At 42.3% G+C, this 23,139-nt stretch overlaps 1 pseudogene; it reads left to right on the top strand.

Moving 5' to 3' along the window:
• The window catches only part of LOC108801017, a 66,152-nt pseudogene that overhangs the window by 9,459 nt on the left and 33,554 nt on the right, over positions 1-23,139 (top strand).

Raw genomic sequence — 23,139 nt, forward strand, 5'->3', positions numbered from 1 at the left:
CCCCCCTCCAGCGGCGCAGCCCCTAATCCCGCCCCTCCCCACCGTGCCGGCCCCATTCTCCTGCCGGCTAGCTTCCACAGGTGATAGATGGATGCAGCCGGGACAATAGCCAGACTGCCATTGGCTATTTTCATTTCAAATAACCAATAGCAAACTGGCTATTGAAACACCAGCAACTGAGCAGAGGAGTGGACCTGAGAGAGAAAGTTGTCTATTAGTATAGCTCCTCTGCTTAGTGGGTGGGCCTGCCAGCTTTTGCAATTTGAAACGGGGGGGGTGAGTGGTTGAAGCCGTGGCCCTAGGCAGCTGCTTAGTTTACCTAGTGGCTGCATGCAATACAGGGAGTAGGGTCATTGCAATGACAGAACAATAGTAATCCTTATAATGTTTTTGAACTAAAAAATATTATAAGCAGTACATCATTTAAACTGTTTTGTTTGACAGAACAAACAAATTGCAATAGGCATGAACACTCTGCTTTGGCATGTAACTTTTTCTATTTTGTATAAACATGACAGAGATGTTTTTTAACCTCATACAAATACTTTTTAAATTTATAACTGTAAGGAAGCCTAGTTATATTGACTAAATATTCTTAAACATGCTTCAACACTCATCAACTGGCTTCTTTAGTTCATCTGGTAGAAAGGAATTCCTGCCCCAATGACATGAAGGAACCATTTACTATGAGTGGTAAAACCATTTCAAGAATGATCAGCAGGTACAGTTTTGTTTCATTGGATTAAGCTGCCTATACATTGTAATATTTTCTTTGTTAAACCGGCGAACTGAACAAATTAAATATTGCACATTCCTCCATCAATGCTTATGAGAATTGATCGAGGAAACTCTTGCTGTTTGCTTTGTATTCTGACGGTGGCTGACGGCCGCTGTTACCCAATACCCAATCAGAGCCGGCAGATCATTGGATGCCACCTCTGTTCGTTCGAAGATTTTCTGTCTGGCTCCTTCGATCAGCTGATCGAGGGATGCCAGCCAAATGGTGCCAACAGCGGCACCCAGTGCAAATTTTGTATAGTGTATAGCAAACTTTAGAAATCGCATGATTTGGATGACTGAAACCCTGAACTCAAAACCTTGAAGGACTTTTAAATGAGTGGGAGAGAGCTAATGGTGTCATAACATTTTACATCTCTCTTTTACAGTAAAATTCAGAATCCTGTCCATTAATGAAGATCTTCAACCCCTAAGTACTGTGGTAAGTGTTTGTCTCTAGGAGAAATAGGAAGGGAGTGTGACAAAAGGTGTATGGAAATATAAGATTTTAAGCTATAAGTAGTAGCCTTATGAATAAGAAACTCCACTTAGCATTATTTTATCTAAGATGACATCATATATTGATATGAGGGGCATTTTAGAAGCTCTTCAATAGGGTTGGTCCGTACAATGTCCCATACTGCAAAGAGCCCTTTTTATTGTTTTATTTTTTATTTCGTCGTCATTGTGGACAACGCTGGACGCCGTGATTGACCATGGATTACGTTGGTGGATCCATTTATTGTTTTTTTTTGGTAATCAAATATTTATTGGGTTTTCAAGGTAGCAATAATCAGCATTTTATACAGCATTTGCCGGACACAGAAGGCCACATAGGCAACATAATTTGGTCAATAGTATGGTAATGCAAAAACTATGTATCAACATAAATGCAATAGAAGACAAAAGGAAAGAATAGGAAAGAAAAGAGAACAAGTAGGGGGTCCATCGACGGTTAGCTTCGATTGTGGTTTGGGTCCATTCCACAGGTCCTCGGTTCGCAACTAAGGGCCCCACATTCATTACCCCTTGACTCTATAGACCACATCACAGGCGGTGGAGGGTGTTGACATCCAGATCGGGGTGATTATGTATAATCCATTGTTCCCAGATTTTAAGAAATTTGGCATGTGTATTGGTGAGGAAACATGATAACCGTTCATTTAAGAGAACATTATCCAATCTATTGGCAAACTCCCGGTACGGGATAAATAGTTTTTTCCAGTTTCCCGCTAAGGTTAATTTGGCAGCAATGAATATTTGGTGAGCCAGGGCACCCTGAGATTTATTCAATCCGGGTACTGAGGCATGAATTAGAGCCTGTGTTGGGTCTTTAGAGATATCTTTGACGAATAGAGTCGAATGTAAACGAAATATTCTGGTCCAGAACCGAGCAGCGAAGGGGCAGGACCACCAGGTATGTAACATGTCCCCTGGGGTCGAGCAACTCTCTAAATGAGTTGGGACTAGGTACCACTGAAACAATACTTTATAGGCAAACTCAGAATTTGTCACATTACTGGAACCCCGGGAAATATTTTTCCAGACCCCCTTCCAATCATCATCAGACCAATGCAGACCCAGGTCTGCGGACCATTTGTTAGAATAAGAATGGGAACTAATACGAGTTAAGGAATTCAGAGTAGAATATAAAATTGACACCTGTTGAGGCCCTCCTGGTGCATAAAGGCAGATGTGCTCGAAGCAGGTAAGTGGGGCATTTAAATGTCTACGTGCCTGCATAGAGGATACCCAGTGCTGCAGTTGAATAAACCTAAACATTTCTGCATCAGGAATCTGTTTGTGCGTTTTAAGATAAGACCAAGATGGTATGTTAGAGGTTGTGAAAGTAAGGGGAGAAGGTGTAAGGAAGGGGATATCAAACGTGAGGAGTACTTCAGTGAGTCCCACACTTTCAAGGTATGTTTCATCAGAGGACTGAGAGAGCAGGGTCTATCTACGGCTGGTAACCAGGGGAGTGCTTGTAAAGGAATTGGGGAGCAGTGGGGAATTTCCAACATGGTCCATAGAGGGATATTAGTTGTGCGGTGAATAGCAATTAGCGGTAGCAGTTGGGATGCTTGGTAGTAGAGAAGGATATTCGGAAGGCCTATCCCCCTTTCTCGTCTGTGCCTATATAATGTGGACCTTGGGACCCTGGGGCGTAGTGGGTGCCATATAAACGACAAGATGTTCCTTTGGAAAGGTAATTACCGGAGGTAATCCCAGGAGACTGAGTCAAATGCCCGCTGGATGTCAAGGGACAGTAACAATCCTGGGATGTTCCTAGTCCTGAGTACATGTATTAAGTGAATTAATTTCCTGACATTATCCCCTGCCTGCCGCAATGGAATAAAGCCAACCTGGTCTTTATGGATCAGCACAGGTAGGAATGCATTAATACGTGTGTAGCCATGATCTTCGTCAGTATTTTAAGGTCCACATTCAGGAGGGATATAGGCCTACATCTATCAGGGTCTCGAGGGTCCTTATCCGGTTTCGTTACCATTGAAATGTAAGCTAACAGGGATGAGGGGTGTACTGAGTCCCCCTTGCGCAATGAATTATACATGTCCGTTAACCTAGGTGCCAATATGGTGGGGTTATTAAATAAGGCTTGGAGCCAGGAAAGAAAAGGACCATCAAGACCCCATTTGAGTAATATATACCAGAGGTAATCCCAGGAGACTGAGTCAAATGCCCGCTGGATGTCAAGGGACAGTATGAATCCTGGGATGTTCCTAGTCCTGAGTACATGTATTAAGTGAATGAATTTCCTGACATTATCCCCTGCCTGCCACAATGGAATAAAGCCAACCTCGTCTTTATGGAACAGCACAGGTAGGAATGCATTAATACGTGTGTAGCCATGATCTTCGTCAGTATTTTAAGGTCCACATTCAGGAGGGACATAGGCCTATAGCTATCAGGGTCTCGAGGGTCCTTATCTGGTTTCGGTACCATTGAAATGTACGCTAACAGGGATGAGGGGTGTACTGAGTCCCCCTTGCGCAATTAATTATACATGTCCGTTAACCTAGGTGCCAATATGGGTGCCAACTTTTTGTAGTAAAGGGTTGAAAACCCATCTGGGTCGGGGGCTTTAGATATTTTAAGGGATTTGATTGTATTCAGCACTTCCTTTTCCGTTATTTCTAGATGAAGTTGGTCAAGTGATGCCGGGGGGATAGTAGGGAATGGGAGGTCCTTAAGTAGTGCGTCCGCTTTGAGTTCATCAAATGAATTAGAGGCAGAGTAGAGCTTAGTTAAATTTTCTTGGAACAAATTAAGGATATTGTTCGGGTTTGCTGTAATATTGCCCTGTGGGGTTCGAAGTCTAAGGGGTGCAAACCTATGTGGGAGTGCATTTAGTTTTCTAGCTAGCATGGAGCCTAGGGCCTCTGTGAGCTTCTCAGAGGTCGCCGTCAGCTCAGTATGTAGCATGGCTCGAATTTTTTGCAGGAGGTTTGCATCTCTGGAATCATCTGGTTCTTCCCCCTGGGTCATGGGGAGACTGTCCAGGGACAAGGAGTCCTTTGTGTCTGGAAGGAGGAGCTGTGATGCAGAGTGCTCCGGAGTGCCCCGTGTGGCCGCCATCTTGGGCTGCCCCCGTCTCTGCAGTTGTAGCTTTCTTGCGTCTTTCTGCCACTTACTCTGCCTCCTCATATCCCCATCGCAGGGTCCCCGGTATCAGGGATGAGAGACAGCTGCACTGGTGCCGCTCAGGGTGCTTCTGTAGGCTATAGATAGCTCTCTGGGGATCGGGTATTGCGGAGCTCCGTTAGACCATGGCCATTACTCATTCACAAGAGAGGGGGGCGGCATCTGGGTGCCCCCTTAATTAAAGGGGTACCCAAATGCAAATAAGCACCCTTGCCCGCAGACCCCCACAACCACCGGGTCAGGGTTGTGGGGACGAGGCCCTTGTCCCCTTCAGCACGGGGACACCCTCCCAATGCCGAGGGGATGTGGCCCTTTCTGGCCCCGCCAGGCCTATGCTCGGATCAAGGACCTGTTTGGGAGGAGGAACTGCACACTTTTAGAGTAAAAAAAAATGTTTTGTTTTTTTTTTAGAAATGTCAGTTTTGCTACAGCAGGTTCTATACATCCTACAGATCCACCACTTCACAGGCAGGTTAAGGGGACCCCCCAGGCACGATATTTGAAGGAATTTCTTTTATTATTCTTACCCTTTAAGTGATGTTAAAATCACTGCTCCTTTAAAAATGTTATTTTTTACATTTGTTTTTTTCATTAATTACTGTCCCCCAGAGCAGTACCCGGATCCCCATACACATTTTATGGACAATAACTTGCATATAAGCACTTTTAAAGGGGACAATCATCTTCGAAAGCCCCATTGACCCCCATTGACTTGCATTAGGTTTGAGTTCATATTCGAACTTTTGGGCCGTTTAGGTGTTCGAATACGAAACGAACATGGGGGTGTTCGGCCCATCACTACCGTCCAACCCTTCAACACTTTTTATAGCAAACTCATGCCTCTAACAGTCATAAACATGTGTAGAATTGTTAAGCCTTATGTGGTTAACAGAGAAACTATTCACAGTCACAACTCAGTTTCAATTATCTGTCTGTGAGAAGTGATTTGGCTGTAGTACTTTTGTTGTGGGTAGCATAGTACAGACCCTAAAATATTCATAACACATACTAGGAATCTCTAGTGCTATCATGGGGCCCTTAATATGCTCTGGTGTGAAGGTAACCCTTGCTGAAACAGACTGATGGAACAATGTGGCTATGTGTGGCGTGTAGCCTGCATTGTGCTCTAAAGGTGCCCATACATTTTACAACCCTCGCAAGACAAAAGTCTTGCGAGGGTTGTAAAGTACTTAAAAAAATGTACAATCTGCCCATCTTGGACAGGCAGATCGTACCTGCGATCATCGCAACCCCGCCTCCCTGAGGGGCGGGCTCCCGATGACTGCAATGCACCGGCCTGTTCAGCAGTGATCCCTCTATCATGTTAAAAAACAGCCAAAAATCTACGATTCTCGGCTGGTTTTCCAACATGCTCGATAGTCGCGTGACCTTACAGTAGAAACGGTCGCACGCCTTCCATACACTGCACGATTCTCGTACGATCGCTGGATTTCCCGCGGATCTCGTACGAGAATCATGCAGTGTATGGGCACCTTTACTGTCTGTGGATCACTGACCTCAGGTGGTTACAAAATAGCCTGATCCTGGTGTTTAGGAGACATGGAAAGCTGCTGCAAATTTGACTCTTACCATTCAAAATGTTGCTGGACACATAACTGAGCTCAGGTTTTATTGGAAAACAACAGGAACAGACTTTTAAGGTATCAACTCATACAAGATGCCTTTTTTAAAACAATTTTGGTTTTTATTGTTGTAAACCAATAACCTCCTATAAAATCAATAAACATTTAAAAAACACATGAATCATGATAATGTCCATTGTTCATCCAATGCACAGCAACTCATTATGTTTCACCCTTATCCCGTATGAGTGTTTTAAAAAAACATCCACATATTAGTTGTTATCCAAATATTAGTTATTATGTTCTTAACCTATATACTAAATACCACTAATATTCTCAGAGGGGATCTGCTCTACACATTTTGTGGAATACACCGCTACACCATTTGCAAGGGGTACATACCAATTAATTCACAACTTGTCTGCTAAAACATCCCCGGATAGGCGACTATAGGGCCAATAAAGCAATCTGCCAGGTGCACGATAAGAAAATCTCTTTCTATATGTTTTTCATTTGAAGTCACCATGCCATCATTACAGATTTACACAAAGAAACTGTCCGCATATACTGCAGCCTTTAAAATGAATGCTTGTTTTTATTTTATTTTTAAAAATATATCTTTTTAAGATATATTTAAGATAAAGTTTGCAGTAGTACAACAAATGCATATCCACATATGAGCAAATATTGTAACAAATTGCCCTTTATGACAAGAACTTACAAGGGCCAGAAAAGAGGTAAGAAAAGTGAAACAGTACAGACAACTTACAAGTTACTAAGTAAGGCATACTGTATCGAAAAAATCACTGTACACAAGAAAAGTTAAATGGTGGAAATATGGAGCAAACTTCTTTTTGGTATATAAAAATAGAGGGGTACAATGGGGTCCAAGGGCGGGAGGCTAAAAACTAGACAGGATAGGAGTGGATTGAAGTTGGTATTGGATGTCAGATCAGGTACGGGTACAAGGGAGTAGAATTAAATGAGCAAGAGGTATGATGGTATGGTACATTTGAGAGGGGGGACATTTCCCAGAGGTATGCAGTGGAGAAAAACTATGATGTATCTAAGTCAGATAGGATCACAAGGGTAGAAAAATTAAAGGAAATACTGTAAATAACAATGACCAATATCTTGTAAAGCATAGATATGGTAAGGGATTATAAGCTTTGGATCATGCAATGACTATCTGCCAACCTACATGCCCAGTTCAAAGAGAATGTGTGCTCCTTGAGATGGGCTCAGGCATAGCCTGGAAGAAGTATAATATATGGGGAAGAACAAACATGATGTCACAGCTCCTCCCACCTGACGCGTATCATCCACAGGACTTTCTCAAAGGCACAGGAGTTTTTCAAATTGAGCCTATGAGAAAGTCAAGTAGATGATATGCATCTCTGGAGTGGCCGCCAGAGATCCTGCTAGCTGTGTTCATGCCAATATCTATGCACTGTGTTTCAATGTGTTTTGATGCGTTTGCACTGCGTTTTGGTGCATTTCGTGCAGTTAGATGCAGGTAAAATAGGACAAGCATTACTTTTTCTGACTGCATCTGAACGGACTGCAATGGTGTGAATTAAGCGCAAGAAAGCCCATAGGAAATCATTGTGATGTATTTTGACTGCAGCAGTCAAAATAAAAGGACTGCATCACAACTGGATATGGTGTGAACTGGCCCATAATACTAAACCTTCACTGTTTCCTAAATAGACCCAGATTTGTCATCTTTGTCAATCATTTTTCATCAAATAAGTGTAAACCAAATATAGTTATGGTATGTTTCAACACCTGTCTTTTTTTCTTTCTCTTTCAGCTTCCAGTTGTAGAAATACAGGTACACATATTTAAGCCATATTTAAATAAACTTGATAGGTATGTTAAAATGTAACTTTATATTTATATTTGTTTTTCTACTATAGGTTGCATGGAGCCTGAATAACTTGCACTCTTACCTCTTCAACCTGAAACCCTGTCTACATGGAGTTTGTGTATTCTCCCCATGTCTGCACAGGTCTTCCCCAACAATCTGAATACATATTGGTAGATTCATTGTTTTTTGCCTTAAAGGAGAACCATTGGGTAACCTTTTTCGCCCATAGTTCTCTTCAGGGTCACGGGAGGACATATACTAATGCCCTCTGGTTACCCAAAGCTCAGCATATAGCGGGCTATTGCCCGCATTATGATGAGAGTACAGAGCAGCACTGCAACCGGGACAGATCCCAACAATACAGTCGAGATCCCTCCACTAGCTGTTCCTGCCCCCCTCCCCCCCCCCAGGTGTCATAACATTTTACATCTCTCTTTTACAGTAAAATTCAGAATCCTGTCCATTAATGAAGATCTTCAACCCCTAAGTACTGTGGTAAGTGTTTGTCTCTAGGAGAAATAGGAAGGGAGTGTGACAAAAGGTGTATGGAAATATAAGATTTTAAGCTATAAGTAGTAGCCTTATGAATAAGAAACTCCACTTAGCATTATTTTATCTAAGATGACATCATATATTGATATGAGGGGCATTTTAGAAGCTCTTCAATAGGGTTGGTCCGTACAATGTCCCATACTGCAAAGAGCCCTTTTTATTGTTTTATTTTTTATTTCGTCGTCATTGTGGACAACGCTGGACGCCGTGATTGACCATGGATTACGTTGGTGGATCCATTTATTGTTTTTTTTTGGTAATCAAATATTTATTGGGTTTTCAAGGTAGCAATAATCAGCATTTTATACAGCATTTGCCGGACACAGAAGGCCACATAGGCAACATAATTTGGTCAATAGTATGGTAATGCAAAAACTATGTATCAACATAAATGCAATAGAAGACAAAAGGAAAGAATAGGAAAGAAAAGAGAACAAGTAGGGGGTCCATCGACGGTTAGCTTCGATTGTGGTTTGGGTCCATTCCACAGGTCCTCGGTTCGCAACTAAGGGCCCCACATTCATTACCCCTTGACTCTATAGACCACATCACAGGCGGTGGAGGGTGTTGACATCCAGATCGGGGTGATTATGTATAATCCATTGTTCCCAGATTTTAAGAAATTTGGCATGTGTATTGGTGAGGAAACATGATAACCGTTCATTTAAGAGAACATTATCCAATCTATTGGCAAACTCCCGGTACGGTATAAATAGTTTTTTCCAGTTTCCCGCTAAGGTTAATTTGGCAGCAATGAATATTTGGTGAGCCAGGGCACCCTGAGATTTATTCAATCCGGGTACTGAGGCATGAATTAGAGCCTGTGTTGGGTCTTTAGAGATATCTTTGACGAATAGAGTCGAATGTAAACGAAATATTCTGGTCCAGAACCGAGCAGCGAAGGGGCAGGACCACCAGGTATGTAACATGTCCCCTGGGGTCGAGCAACTCTCTAAATGAGTTGGGACTAGGTACCACTGAAACAATACTTTATAGGCAAACTCAGAATTTGTCACATTACTGGAACCCCGGGAAATATTTTTCCAGACCCCCTTCCAATCATCATCAGACCAATGCAGACCCAGGTCTGCGGACCATTTGTTAGAATAAGAATGGGAACTAATACGAGTTAAGGAATTCAGAGTAGAATATAAAATTGACACCTGTTGAGGCCCTCCTGGTGCATACAGGCAGATGTGCTCGAAGCAGGTAAGTGGGGCATTTAAATGTCTACGTGCCTGCATAGAGGATACCCAGTGCTGCAGTTGAATAAACCTAAACATTTCTGCATCAGGAATCTGTTTGTGCGTTTTAAGATAAGACCAAGATGGTATGTTAGAGGTTGTGAAAGTAAGGGGAGAAGGTGTAAGGAAGGGGATATCAAACGTGAGGAGTACTTCAGTGAGTCCCACACTTTCAAGGTATGTTTCATCAGAGGACTGAGAGAGCAGGGTCTATCTACGGCTGGTAACCAGGGGAGTGCTTGTAAAGGAATTGGGGAGCAGTGGGGAATTTCCAACATGGTCCATAGAGGGATATTAGTTGTGCGGTGAATAGCAATTAGCGGTAGCAGTTGGGATGCTTGGTAGTAGAGAAGGATATTCGGAAGGCCTATCCCCCTTTCTCGTCTGTGCCTATATAATGTGGACCTTGGGACCCTGGGGCGTAGTGGGTGCCATATAAACGACAAGATGTTCCTTTGGAAAGGTAATTACCGGAGGTAATCCCAGGAGACTGAGTCAAATGCCCGCTGGATGTCAAGGGACAGTAACAATCCTGGGATGTTCCTAGTCCTGAGTACATGTATTAAGTGAATTAATTTCCTGACATTATCCCCTGCCTGCCGCAATGGAATAAAGCCAACCTGGTCTTTATGGATCAGCACAGGTAGGAATGCATTAATACGTGTGTAGCCATGATCTTCGTCAGTATTTTAAGGTCCACATTCAGGAGGGATATAGGCCTACATCTATCAGGGTCTCGAGGGTCCTTATCCGGTTTCGTTACCATTGAAATGTAAGCTAACAGGGATGAGGGGTGTACTGAGTCCCCCTTGCGCAATGAATTATACATGTCCGTTAACCTAGGTGCCAATATGGTGGGGTTATTAAATAAGGCTTGGAGCCAGGAAAGAAAAGGACCATCAAGACCCATTTGAGTAATGTATACCGGAGGTAATCCCAGGAGACTGAGTCAAATGCCCGCTGGATGTCAAGGGACAGTAACAATCCTGGGATGTTCCTAGTCCTGAGTACATGTATTAAGTGAATGAATTTCCTGACATTATCCCCTGCCTGCCACAATGGAATAAAGCCAACCTCGTCTTTATGGAACAGCACAGGTAGGAATGCATTAATACGTGTGTAGCCATGATCTTCGTCAGTATTTTAAGGTCCACATTCAGGAGGGACATAGGCCTATAGCTATCAGGGTCTCGAGGGTCCTTATCTGGTTTCGGTACCATTGAAATGTACGCTAACAGGGATGAGGGGTGTACTGAGTCCCCCTTGCGCAATTAATTATACATGTCCGTTAACCTAGGTGCCAATATGGGTGCCAACTTTTTGTAGTAAAGGGTTGAAAACCCATCTGGGTCGGGGGCTTTAGATATTTTAAGGGATTTGATTGTATTCAGCACTTCCTTTTCCGTTATTTCTAGATGAAGTTGGTCAAGTGATGCCGGGGGGATAGTAGGGAATGGGAGGTCCTTAAGTAGTGCGTCCGCTTTGAGTTCATCAAATGAATTAGAGGCAGAGTAGAGCTTAGTTAAATTTTCTTGGAACAAATTAAGGATATTGTTCGGGTTTGCTGTAATATTGCCCTGTGGGGTTCGAAGTCTAAGGGGTGCAAACCTATGTGGGAGTGCATTTAGTTTTCTAGCTAGCATGGAGCCTAGGGCCTCTGTGAGCTTCTCAGAGGTCGCCGTCAGCTCAGTATGTAGCATGGCTCGAATTTTTTGCAGGAGGTTTGCATCTCTGGAATCATCTGGTTCTTCCCCCTGGGTCATGGGGAGACTGTCCAGGGACAAGGAGTCCTTTGTGTCTGGAAGGAGGAGCTGTGATGCAGAGTGCTCCGGAGTGCCCCGTGTGGCCGCCATCTTGGGCTGCCCCCGTCTCTGCAGTTGTAGCTTTCTTGCGTCTTTCTGCCACTTACTCTGCCTCCTCATATCCCCATCGCAGGGTCCCCGGTATCAGGGATGAGAGACAGCTGCACTGGTGCCGCTCAGGGTGCTTCTGTGAGCTATAGATAGCTCTCTGGGGATCGGGTATTGCGGAGCTCCGTTAGACCATGGCCATTACTCATTCACAAGAGAGGGGGGCGGCATCTGGGTGCCCCCTTAATTAAAGGGGTACCCAAATGCAAATAAGCACCCTTGCCCGCAGACCCCCACAACCACCGGGTCAGGGTTGTGGGGACGAGGCCCTTGTCCCCTTCAGCACGGGGACACCCTCCCAATGCCGAGGGGATGTGGCCCTTTCTGGCCCCGCCAGGCCTATGCTCGGATCAAGGACCTGTTTGGGAGGAGGAACTGCACACTTTTAGAGTAAAAAAAAATGTTTTGTTTTTTTTTTAGAAATGTCAGTTTTGCTACAGCAGGTTCTATACATCCTACAGATCCACCACTTCACAGGCAGGTTAAGGGGACCCCCCAGGCACGATATTTGAAGGAATTTCTTTTATTATTCTTACCCTTTAAGTGATGTTAAAATCACTGCTCCTTTAAAAATGTTATTTTTTACATTTGTTTTTTTCATTAATTACTGTCCCCCAGAGCAGTACCCGGATCCCCATACACATTTTATGGACAATAACTTGCATATAAGCACTTTTAAAGGGGACAATCATCTTCGAAAGCCCCATTGACCCCCATTGACTTGCATTAGGTTTGAGTTCATATTCGAACTTTTGGGCCGTTTAGGTGTTCGAATACGAAACGAACATGGGGGTGTTCGGCCCATCACTACCGTCCAACCCTTCAACACTTTTTATAGCAAACTCATGCCTCTAACAGTCATAAACATGTGTAGAATTGTTAAGCCTTATGTGGTTAACAGAGAAACTATTCACAGTCACAACTCAGTTTCAATTATCTGTCTGTGAGAAGTGATTTGGCTGTAGTACTTTTGTTGTGGGTAGCATAGTACAGACCCTAAAATATTCATAACACATACTAGGAATCTCTAGTGCTATCATGGGGCCCTTAATATGCTCTGGTGTGAAGGTAACCCTTGCTGAAACAGACTGATGGAACAATGTGGCTATGTGTGGCGTGTAGCCTGCATTGTGCTCTAAAGGTGCCCATACATTTTACAACCCTCGCAAGACAAAAGTCTTGCGAGGGTTGTAAAGTACTTAAAAAAATGTACAATCTGCCCATCTTGGACAGGCAGATCGTACCTGCGATCATCGCAACCCCGCCTCCCTGAGGGGCGGGCTCCCGATGACTGCAATGCACCGGCCTGTTCAGCAGTGATCCCTCTATCATGTTAAAAAACAGCCAAAAATCTACGATTCTCGGCTGGTTTTCCAACATGCTCGATAGTCGCGTGACCTTACAGTAGAAACGGTCGCACGCCTTCCATACACTGCACGATTCTCGTACGATCGCTGGATTTCCCGCGGATCTCGTACGAGAATCATGCAGTGTATGGGCACCTTTACTGTCTGTGGATCACTGACCTCAGGTGGTTACAAAATAGCCTGATCCTGGTGTTTAGGAGACATGGAAAGCTGCTGCAAATTTGACTCTTACCATTCAAAATGTTGCTGGACACATAACTGAGCTCAGGTTTTATTGGAAAACAACAGGAACAGACTTTTAAGGTATCAACTCATACAAGATGCCTTTTTTAAAACAATTTTGGTTTTTATTGTTGTAAACCAATAACCTCCTATAAAATCAATAAACATTTAAAAAACACATGAATCATGATAATGTCCATTGTTCATCCAATGCACAGCAACTCATTATGTTTCACCCTTATCCCGTATGAGTGTTTTAAAAAAACATCCACATATTAGTTGTTATCCAAATATTAGTTATTATGTTCTTAACCTATATACTAAATACCACTAATATTCTCAGAGGGGATCTGCTCTACACATTTTGTGGAATACACCGCTACACCATTTGCAAGGGGTACATACCAATTAATTCACAACTTGTCTGCTAAAACATCCCCGGATAGGCGACTATAGGGCCAATAAAGCAATCTGCCAGGTGCACGATAAGAAAATCTCTTTCTATATGTTTTTCATTTGAAGTCACCATGCCATCATTACAGATTTACACAAAGAAACTGTCCGCATATACTGCAGCCTTTAAAATGAATGCTTGTTTTTATTTTATTTTTAAAAATATATCTTTTTAAGATATATTTAAGATAAAGTTTGCAGTAGTACAACAAATGCATATCCACATATGAGCAAATATTGTAACAAATTGCCCTTTATGACAAGAACTTACAAGGGCCAGAAAAGAGGTAAGAAAAGTGAAACAGTACAGACAACTTACAAGTTACTAAGTAAGGCATACTGTATCGAAAAAATCACTGTACACAAGAAAAGTTAAATGGTGGAAATATGGAGCAAACTTCTTTTTGGTATATAAAAATAGAGGGGTACAATGGGGTCCAAGGGCGGGAGGCTAAAAACTAGACAGGATAGGAGTGGATTGAAGTTGGTATTGGATGTCAGATCAGGTACGGGTACAAGGGAGTAGAATTAAATGAGCAAGAGGTATGATGGTATGGTACATTTGAGAGGGGGGACATTTCCCAGAGGTATGCAGTGGAGAAAAACTATGATGTATCTAAGTCAGATAGGATCACAAGGGTAGAAAAATTAAAGGAAATACTGTAAATAACAATGACCAATATCTTGTAAAGCATAGATATGGTAAGGGATTATAAGCTTTGGATCATGCAATGACTATCTGCCAACCTACATGCCCAGTTCAAAGAGAATGTGTGCTCCTTGAGATGGGCTCAGGCATAGCCTGGAAGAAGTATAATATATGGGGAAGAACAAACATGATGTCACAGCTCCTCCCACCTGACGCGTATCATCCACAGGACTTTCTCAAAGGCACAGGAGTTTTTCAAATTGAGCCTATGAGAAAGTCAAGTAGATGATATGCATCTCTGGAGTGGCCGCCAGAGATCCTGCTAGCTGTGTTCATGCCAATATCTATGCACTGTGTTTCAATGTGTTTTGATGCGTTTGCACTGCGTTTTGGTGCATTTCGTGCAGTTAGATGCAGGTAAAATAGGACAAGCATTACTTTTTCTGACTGCATCTGAACGGACTGCAATGGTGTGAATTAAGCGCAAGAAAGCCCATAGGAAATCATTGTGATGTATTTTGACTGCAGCAGTCAAAATAAAAGGACTGCATCACAACTGGATATGGTGTGAACTGGCCCATAATACTAAACCTTCACTGTTTCCTAAATAGACCCAGATTTGTCATCTTTGTCAATCATTTTTCATCAAATAAGTGTAAACCAAATATAGTTATGGTATGTTTCAACACCTGTCTTTTTTTCTTTCTCTTTCAGCTTCCAGTTGTAGAAATACAGGTACACATATTTAAGCCATATTTAAATAAACTTGATAGGTATGTTAAAATGTAACTTTATATTTATATTTGTTTTTCTACTATAGGTTGCATGGAGCCTGAATAACTTGCACTCTTACCTCTTCAACCTGAAACCCTGTCTACATGGAGTTTGTGTATTCTCCCCATGTCTGCACAGGTCTTCCCCAACAATCTGAATACATATTGGTAGATTCATTGTTTTTTGCCTTAAAGGAGAACCATTGGGTAACCTTTTTCGCCCATAGTTCTCTTCAGGGTCACGGGAGGACATATACTAATGCCCTCTGGTTACCCAAAGCTCAGCATATAGCGGGCTATTGCCCGCATTATGATGAGAGTACAGAGCAGCACTGCAACCGGGACAGATCCCAACAATACAGTCGAGATCCCTCCACTTCCTGTTCCTGCCCCCCTCCCCCCCCCCACCCCATCCTTTCCTTCAGTCAGCGCTGGAGAAACGGAGAGGGGAGAGGTAATCCCTGCGGGAAGCTGTGACTGCAGGAAGAGGATCAGGAACTCAGTGATCGGCAGTATGTGTTCACTGACTTCCCGATCATAGAGCCAACCTGGGCAACTTAAGTGTCAGAGGTCAGCTTGAATTATAGGAATGAGTGTTTTTCACTCACCCCATAATTCTCCTTTAATTTCCCCTACTGCATTGTAGTGCACTCTTCATTGCACGTCAACACATGTAAACATGTTAATGCAAGTGTGCTCACACCGATGTTCATTTACAATGTTTCTTTCCTGGAGGCGAATACCATAGGGATAGCCCTGTTTACAAGCATTGATGTGTGGTTAACAACACACATTGACGTATTGCAATGAAGGTTGACATGTGTTTCTACTCATCTTAATGGAAATGCATATGCATTGCATATTAAAAACACATGGTAGTGAATCTATGCTTAACCTGTCTACACATTTCATGTAGTATTGTCGATGTTATATACCTATTCTCATAGTTATATAACCGATTTAGTGGTTCTTTGCACGCAGGTAAAAAGCCCTGTTAAACTACACTATTTCCGCTTTTAAGGATCCAGGAAAGAACCGGATTGCTCAGTGGTTGAATGTGAGCGTCAGTCAGGGATTGGCTGAGCTTTCCCTTCCTCTCTCCTCTGAGCCTCTATTGGGGGAATACTCCATCCGGGTTGAAAACAGAGGCCATAAATTCACTGTGAAGGAATATGGTGAGGAACTGTCCTAATAAAAACATGTATTACTGATAATCTACACCATCCATGATTTCTATTAATATATTTCTACAGTTCTTCCAAAGTTTGAAGTTTCCCTTCAGTTCCTTAAGGTTGTTATGTTTGACAGTGACCAGTTCCCACTTCGTGTGTGTGGAAGGTGAGTCTGAATATCATTGAATATGGACTAATGCATGGATTCCATCAAATTAAGGGTACTGCAAATCCAACATTGTGACTGCAGTAGAGAGAACATGACCTATTGTACAAAATGGTAAATATGTTATGTCTTTTAGATACACTTATGGGAAACCAGTTCAAGGAACCTATACAGTGAATGTGTGTCAAAAGTCTATTGCAATGTGGTGGGGACGACATAACCGTGTCAGAACTGATATCTGTGTTGATTTCACTGGAAAGGTAAACACAACAGAATGGAAAATTACAGGTGAATAATGAATACAGAAATTAGATGCCAACCAGTCTAACATAGGCACACCAACGCAATTGTAAAGGGAAAAGGTAAAATACCTGTGTATGAAGACTGTGTATGGAAACTGACATTCTTTGACTACCAGGTCATAAAATTGTTCAAGAGCAGTGAACTTAAGCCTGTTCTTTTCACTGCCCAAAAGTTTCATGCAAGAATTAAGCTGCTGCAGCTCAAAGGGATACCTGGCGGAATTTGAAAATGTGTACTGAACTATTTCGTGCAGCCAGCCTTTCTCTCACAGCCAGCCTCAGTAAAACTCTCTGCTGGTTTATAAAAAATAGACATGTGCAATTCGTTTCATTCCGAATTGAAATTCTGACATTCAGATCCGAATGTATCCAAATTTCGGATAACGAAAGATTCTAATGCATCCGAATTTCTTTCCTAATGTCATTCGGAATTAACATTTGTTGTTAAACCTCAACTTTCAAAAAAAAAAAAGTGTGCAGTTCCCCCACTGATACAAGACCCTTTAGGTCTAGTAGGAATGTTAGGTGGGACCCCACATAAAAAAAGGAGGGGTCTGGCAGAGCAGGAAAGGGGGAGGGGGGGCGACCCCCCATACCAGGCCACATGCCTTTGACATGGGGAGGATGCTTTTCAAAGGGGGGAACCCCTGGAAAAGCACCTTGTTCCCATGGCGATAAAGGAACAAGGGCCTCTTCCCCACAACCCTGACCCGGTGGTTGTGGGAGTCTGCGTCCATGGGGGCTTATTTGCATCTGGGTGCTCCCTTTCATAAAAGGGGCACCCAGATGCCACCCCCCTTGTGAATGAGTACCGGGTAAACAGTAAATAAAAACACCACATCATGACAAAGTCTGTTATTAGAAACTTGTTCTGCCCATTTGTTGACATTCAGGACCAGGCCTGTCATAATAACAACATTACAACAACACTATTCCTGAATAGCATTTGGGAGCCCATGAATGCTATTCGTGAGCTCCAGAATGCCATTCAGGTCTGGGGGCCAAGGTGTTGTTATTCATAATAATGACAGCTCAGCTCCCAGACCCAAATGGTATTTGGGAGTCCAAATATCATTCGGGAGCTCACAAATGCCATTCGGGTATGGGGGCTGAGTTGTTATTATTAATAAAAACAACTCGGCTCCCAGATCCAAATGGGATTCGGGAGATACCCCGAAAGCTTTTCGGACTCCCGAATACCATTCAGGTCTGGGAGTTAAGGTGTTGTTATTATTAATAACGGTGTATAATAGCATATAAAAATTGATCCCAGGATTTATTTTGCATTTTAACAATACTTCCTAAGGCCAATGCAAGACATAGGACTTGTCATAATCTCTACCTTTAATGGGTTTTTATCTAAACATAAACCTTGCTTCTCTTTCTCTCCAAAAAACACAGTGATTTCTAAATAGTCATTTTTACACAATAGTACAAACCAATTGTATATTATATGATTATTATATTTAAAAAAGCTTGTCACATTCTAATAATCCAAGATAGATTCTGATAACTAATTACACAGTAGTGATAGTTTCAGCAGATTGCAGGTTAAATCCCCCTCCCCCACCCCCCCATCCATGTAAAATCCACTGTTGTCATATTTTGATTTTTATGGAAGCATGCATTTTACATAATGAAGGGTCAGTGCACCCACCATTGACTGTCAATAATGGGTGGACCATGGCGGTCTGAATTACCTGCTTCCTAAATCTCTCAGGGTCTCTGGAGAGAAGTTTGCCATAGTACCCATCATGGTTTGTGCCAGGTTTATTTGTTGTGGGTAGAGGAGTCTTATCATGCTGCATTCTCCGTAATATAAAGAGAATGAAAAATCCAGCTGGGATAGTGAGGTTCCCTGATAAAGACTATAGGTAAGAGGAGAGACTTGAGGTGCAGAAATGTCACTTCTAAGGTCCCCGAAAAATGTAAGAAGTACATAGTGAATTGTAGGGATTCAAATGCACTAACACATAAAAAGATGTACTTTCATCTGTGAGGTCTGCTGTTTGATCACTAACACTTACTGCGTCTCCCTTTCAGCTGGATATATCTGGATGTCATATCATAGAAGTTAACTCTGAAGACTTTAAATTGAAAAGCACTGACATGGAGCAAGTACTGAGAGTAAATGCCACCATCACTGAGAGTGGAACAGGTAACTTCTGCTCTTAAAGCGGACCTTTACACTAAAATCAAATCCTACCAATGCATCCCTCTATGTATGATGATTATTAATAACATAGACATGTCAGGTGTAAAATGCTGTGATTTTGAAATACTTACACTTGCAGAGCATTCACTTCCTGCTTAGGAAGGGCAAAATGACTTTAGTTTGCCAAAGCAATGCACGTTGGGATTGCCTTGTCACCAGCAGAGCATTGCTGGGAAATCTCATCTGTAATCTCAGGAGATCTCAGTGAGAGGAATTTTCCTCCCCTGAGATGATGTGCATGGTCACATGTCCTAGTCACATGTCTAGTCACATGTGCCAGAAATCCAGGAAGTAATAGGAGAGCTAGTAATCTGCCCTTAGTAAACATGGCCACTTTAAGAAGACTGTGGAAGAAAAGAGAAATAAAGTATGCAAAGAATACAAAGCCTGGGATTATCTAGAAGTATGTGTTTGTAGATTTTCATTACTAAACATTTCTAAAGGTGTGTTTGTTGTTATTTTAAAGATATGGGTAAGGTCCGTTTTAACTTTCTTCCGTCACACTTAGAAATGGGACATGTAATGGATATAGGATGTTAAAAAAGAAATAGCATTGATATTTCAACTTCAGAGTAACAAAGTACCTTTCTGGCCATTAATAATAGGTCATTAATCTGATTTCAAGCCTTAGAAAAGATCACACAGTCGATTATGGGTGTTTTGTGTCACTAGGGACTGCAGAAAGTCTATTATTTTATTAAAACAGACACTGTCTGAAACACCTCTACTGAGATGAAAGGATCAGCAGGACATGATTACAGAGAAAAACTATTCAGCATATTCTAAAACCTTAAAGTACTATTAAGGACTGGGCGGCGTGTGGCGTCCGGTGCATCTGTGGCTGTGCTACGCATGTTTCCCTCTACACACAGCTTTCAGTGTATTTCTGTATAAGTCTTCCTGTACATCAACCTGTGCATATTACCTTGAGTGCCTCTAGTTCTGTCTTACTGTGTGTGTACACCCTATATCTGAGCCCCTGTAGTATGCACCATCCCTTGTGTGCATCTTTCCTGCTAGCATAGAAAAAAAGAAAAGGCTAGTTGCACTGCTTACCGGTATGACCCAGTGATCGGGGAGGGGTGCTCGGAATGACTGCGGATGGCGCCGCCAAATACAGATAATTGCAGAAACGTCACCAGCACACCAAATCCTTATAGGATCAAAGTTCGTAGATTTTATTGCAAACTCATGTCCGTTACACAAGCGCTTTCGGGGCCACACAGGGTCCCTTCATCAGGCATAGCAATGACCTGCTAGCATGTCCCCTGTGTTTGCGGTTATTCCCTCGTGCTCCCAGTGAAGTCCTGCTAGTGGATGGTTATCATCTCCTCGGGGGCTCTCGCACCTGTGCTTACCTGACGTTTTGTCTTCCTCCGGTGTGGCTGCTTGACCTGCAGCCTCACTCCTCTGTGAACTCTGGATAGCCGTGTTGTGCTGTCTCTCTGTTGTGTCTAGGTGTTCCCATCTCTCTGTTTGGACTTCTGCCCCTGTGTTCCTCAGTGCCTTGTACTGCAGCCTGGCTACAGGCTTCTCCCCTGTGTCCGGTGCCCCGATGCTGCAACCAGTCCTCTGAGTCTGTGCGGGTGCACTAGAGGGCCGCAACCTGGTAGGCTCTGTCCTCACCATAAGAGGCTCTGTCGAAGACCCGGCCCTTCTTAGATCCTGCGCCTCAAGTGCATCCCCGATAACACACAGACTCATAGTTCCTGTTTCCTGTGACCAGCATTCCGGCCATCTCTCCAGCCTGTGACCCTCACCCGCTCCACAAGACCTGGAGCTCACATGCCCCAGTGCCCTGATCCCCAAATCGTGACAATATAGAGCCAGTGTGTGATAGCAGCATTGTCCCACATAAGTATTGGGTAGAGTATACTCTCCCAGTACTTCTTTAAATAGCAGCAGAGATAAACCAAAGCATTTTTATTCAAGGAGAACAGACAAAAGAAACACTGCTCCTCCGTGGCTCAGGGCTCCAATATGAGCCCATACAAACAAAAGAAAAGCTGGCCATACACTGGGTTCCACTGGAATAGTTTATTGAAGCTTGTACCACATAACTTGTGTCCCGCCTAAGGTCCACCCCAGCTGACGCATTTCACGCAATCACGGGCATAGTCATAAAGACCTCTATGACTAAGCCCCGTGATTGGGCGAAAAACATTGGAGAGAGTGGACCTTGGGCAGGACACCAGTGACAAGTACAAGCTTCATTAAATGATTATAGAGAATCTACGGTGTACAGTATAGCCAGCTTTTCTTTTGTTTGTATCAGCATTTTATTGTCAACATTTTGACAGAGCTCAGTCCTTCTATATAAGACACTGAGCTCAAGATGTGGTAGCTCTGACTACTGCAGTGCTTTATAAGATCCTCAGCCAACCGGGTATAGCACATGCATACCTACATCTGGCCAGACTGGACCTACTGTATGTAAGCATGCAACATATTGCATACCTGAAGTGCAGATTTAAAGAGAAAATATACAAGTTCTGGGTTAATGTAATGTGTTTAATTTAAAAATATATTTTTTAGCTTACACATTTTTGATATTTTTTGTTTACTGTATATATATCTACAATCTTTGCTTTACAAATGGACACTTAATACATGATAAAGAATGTCCAGAGATCTACAGTACATGTTATTTAAACTGAGAGTACATCAGTGACTGTCTCCTTGCAGACGAGTGCTCTCTGACTAAAACCTCCAACGGATTCAGATGGAGAAGGGCGCGTGGCCACTGACTTATTTAGTTGTTTGTAAATTTCAGCTTGAGCTACTGATCCCTGTGAATAAAATTTTTTCAGCAGGAGGTAAGGAAAAATTGGAAAATGTGAAAAGGAGTGTAAACTCTACCCACTAACAATAATTGAGGACACATAATATAAGTGTGTCATATTCCACCTTTATCTGACTTAAAAACACACACACATATATACACACACACAAACACTATAGCATCTCTTTAAGATTAGATTATTTCTAATACCCTGATTGGTTGAAGGTGTACGTGATCTCTTGTTTATTTTCATGTTTTCTTTTGGCAGGAATTGAGTTATCTACAACCAGCCAAACTGAAATATCCAACATAATCAATAAGGTGTCGTTTGTTAATGCTGACAAAACCTACAAAGTTGGGATCCCCTACACTGGAGTGGTGAGTTTCTGCATTAACACAAACAAGCTGAATTTACTAAACTATAAAGATAATTATTTTCAGCATTAACAGTCATATGGCTGAAAATAGTGCCAATTTTGAAACCTGCCACATAAGTTATACGAGCCTTATGAACTGAGCCTAATATTGCTATAATTCTGGTATTAGTTATTCGTAAGGCTAGTATGCATGAGTCTTTAAGATTTGAGAAGCCTTTACTATGTATTTGCTGTGCATTTACCTCGCACTTATGTGCATTTGGAATACATTCACCTTTATTTGTATAAAGGAATACAAATGAAAGCTCAAATCTCAGACTGACCTTACAATGATTCTATCAAGTCCAATTGGGAGATCATCCCATTGCAAGAAGTGCTTAAAAACCTTCATGGAAGGATCACCGGGAATTATTTTATTTTAACCTGCAGAATAAAAAAAGATCAGCAACAACTTTCGAAATTATAATAACATGATAACACTTATATGAGATTGTAATGATTGACTTTAGATCTACTTTATCCAATCTCACAAACCTACATACACTAGTCCTTAAAGAAAATGTTCCTGAATAAAAAAAGTTTGGGCATACAGCAGTTAACAAAATTAGGCAACAAGCTTCTGTTGAGGTTGTTGCCTGAGTTAATGTTAAAATATAATACTAAATCAAGTGTGGGTTTGGCCAGTTTGAAACATTTTCTGCAGTGCTTAGGGATCCTAAATCCATGCAGACAGGGGAGGACTGGGTTAAGGGACAAGGGGTATCTGCCTCCTGGGCCAGTACAAAAAATATATAGTATGTTGGTAGCTGGTTGCCCCAAATGAAGATTTACAATTCACTAATCACAAATATTTTTGCATATTTAGAGAAGGAGTTGTGTTTCAATAAACCATATACTTTAAGACACACTTATCACCATGGCCATCTGTCACTGCAGCACCGCAGAATACATTGTGTGGTGAACGTTCTTTTTCCCACATGGGGAGTAGCTGTGGGGTTATATATATATACACATATACATACACACACACACACACACACACACACACACACACACACACAC

Source organism: Nanorana parkeri, unplaced genomic scaffold (assembly GCF_000935625.1).
Source record: "Nanorana parkeri isolate BGI_ZX_2015 unplaced genomic scaffold, ASM93562v1 scaffold2195, whole genome shotgun sequence".
NCBI classification, from domain to species: domain Eukaryota; kingdom Metazoa; phylum Chordata; class Amphibia; order Anura; family Dicroglossidae; genus Nanorana; species Nanorana parkeri.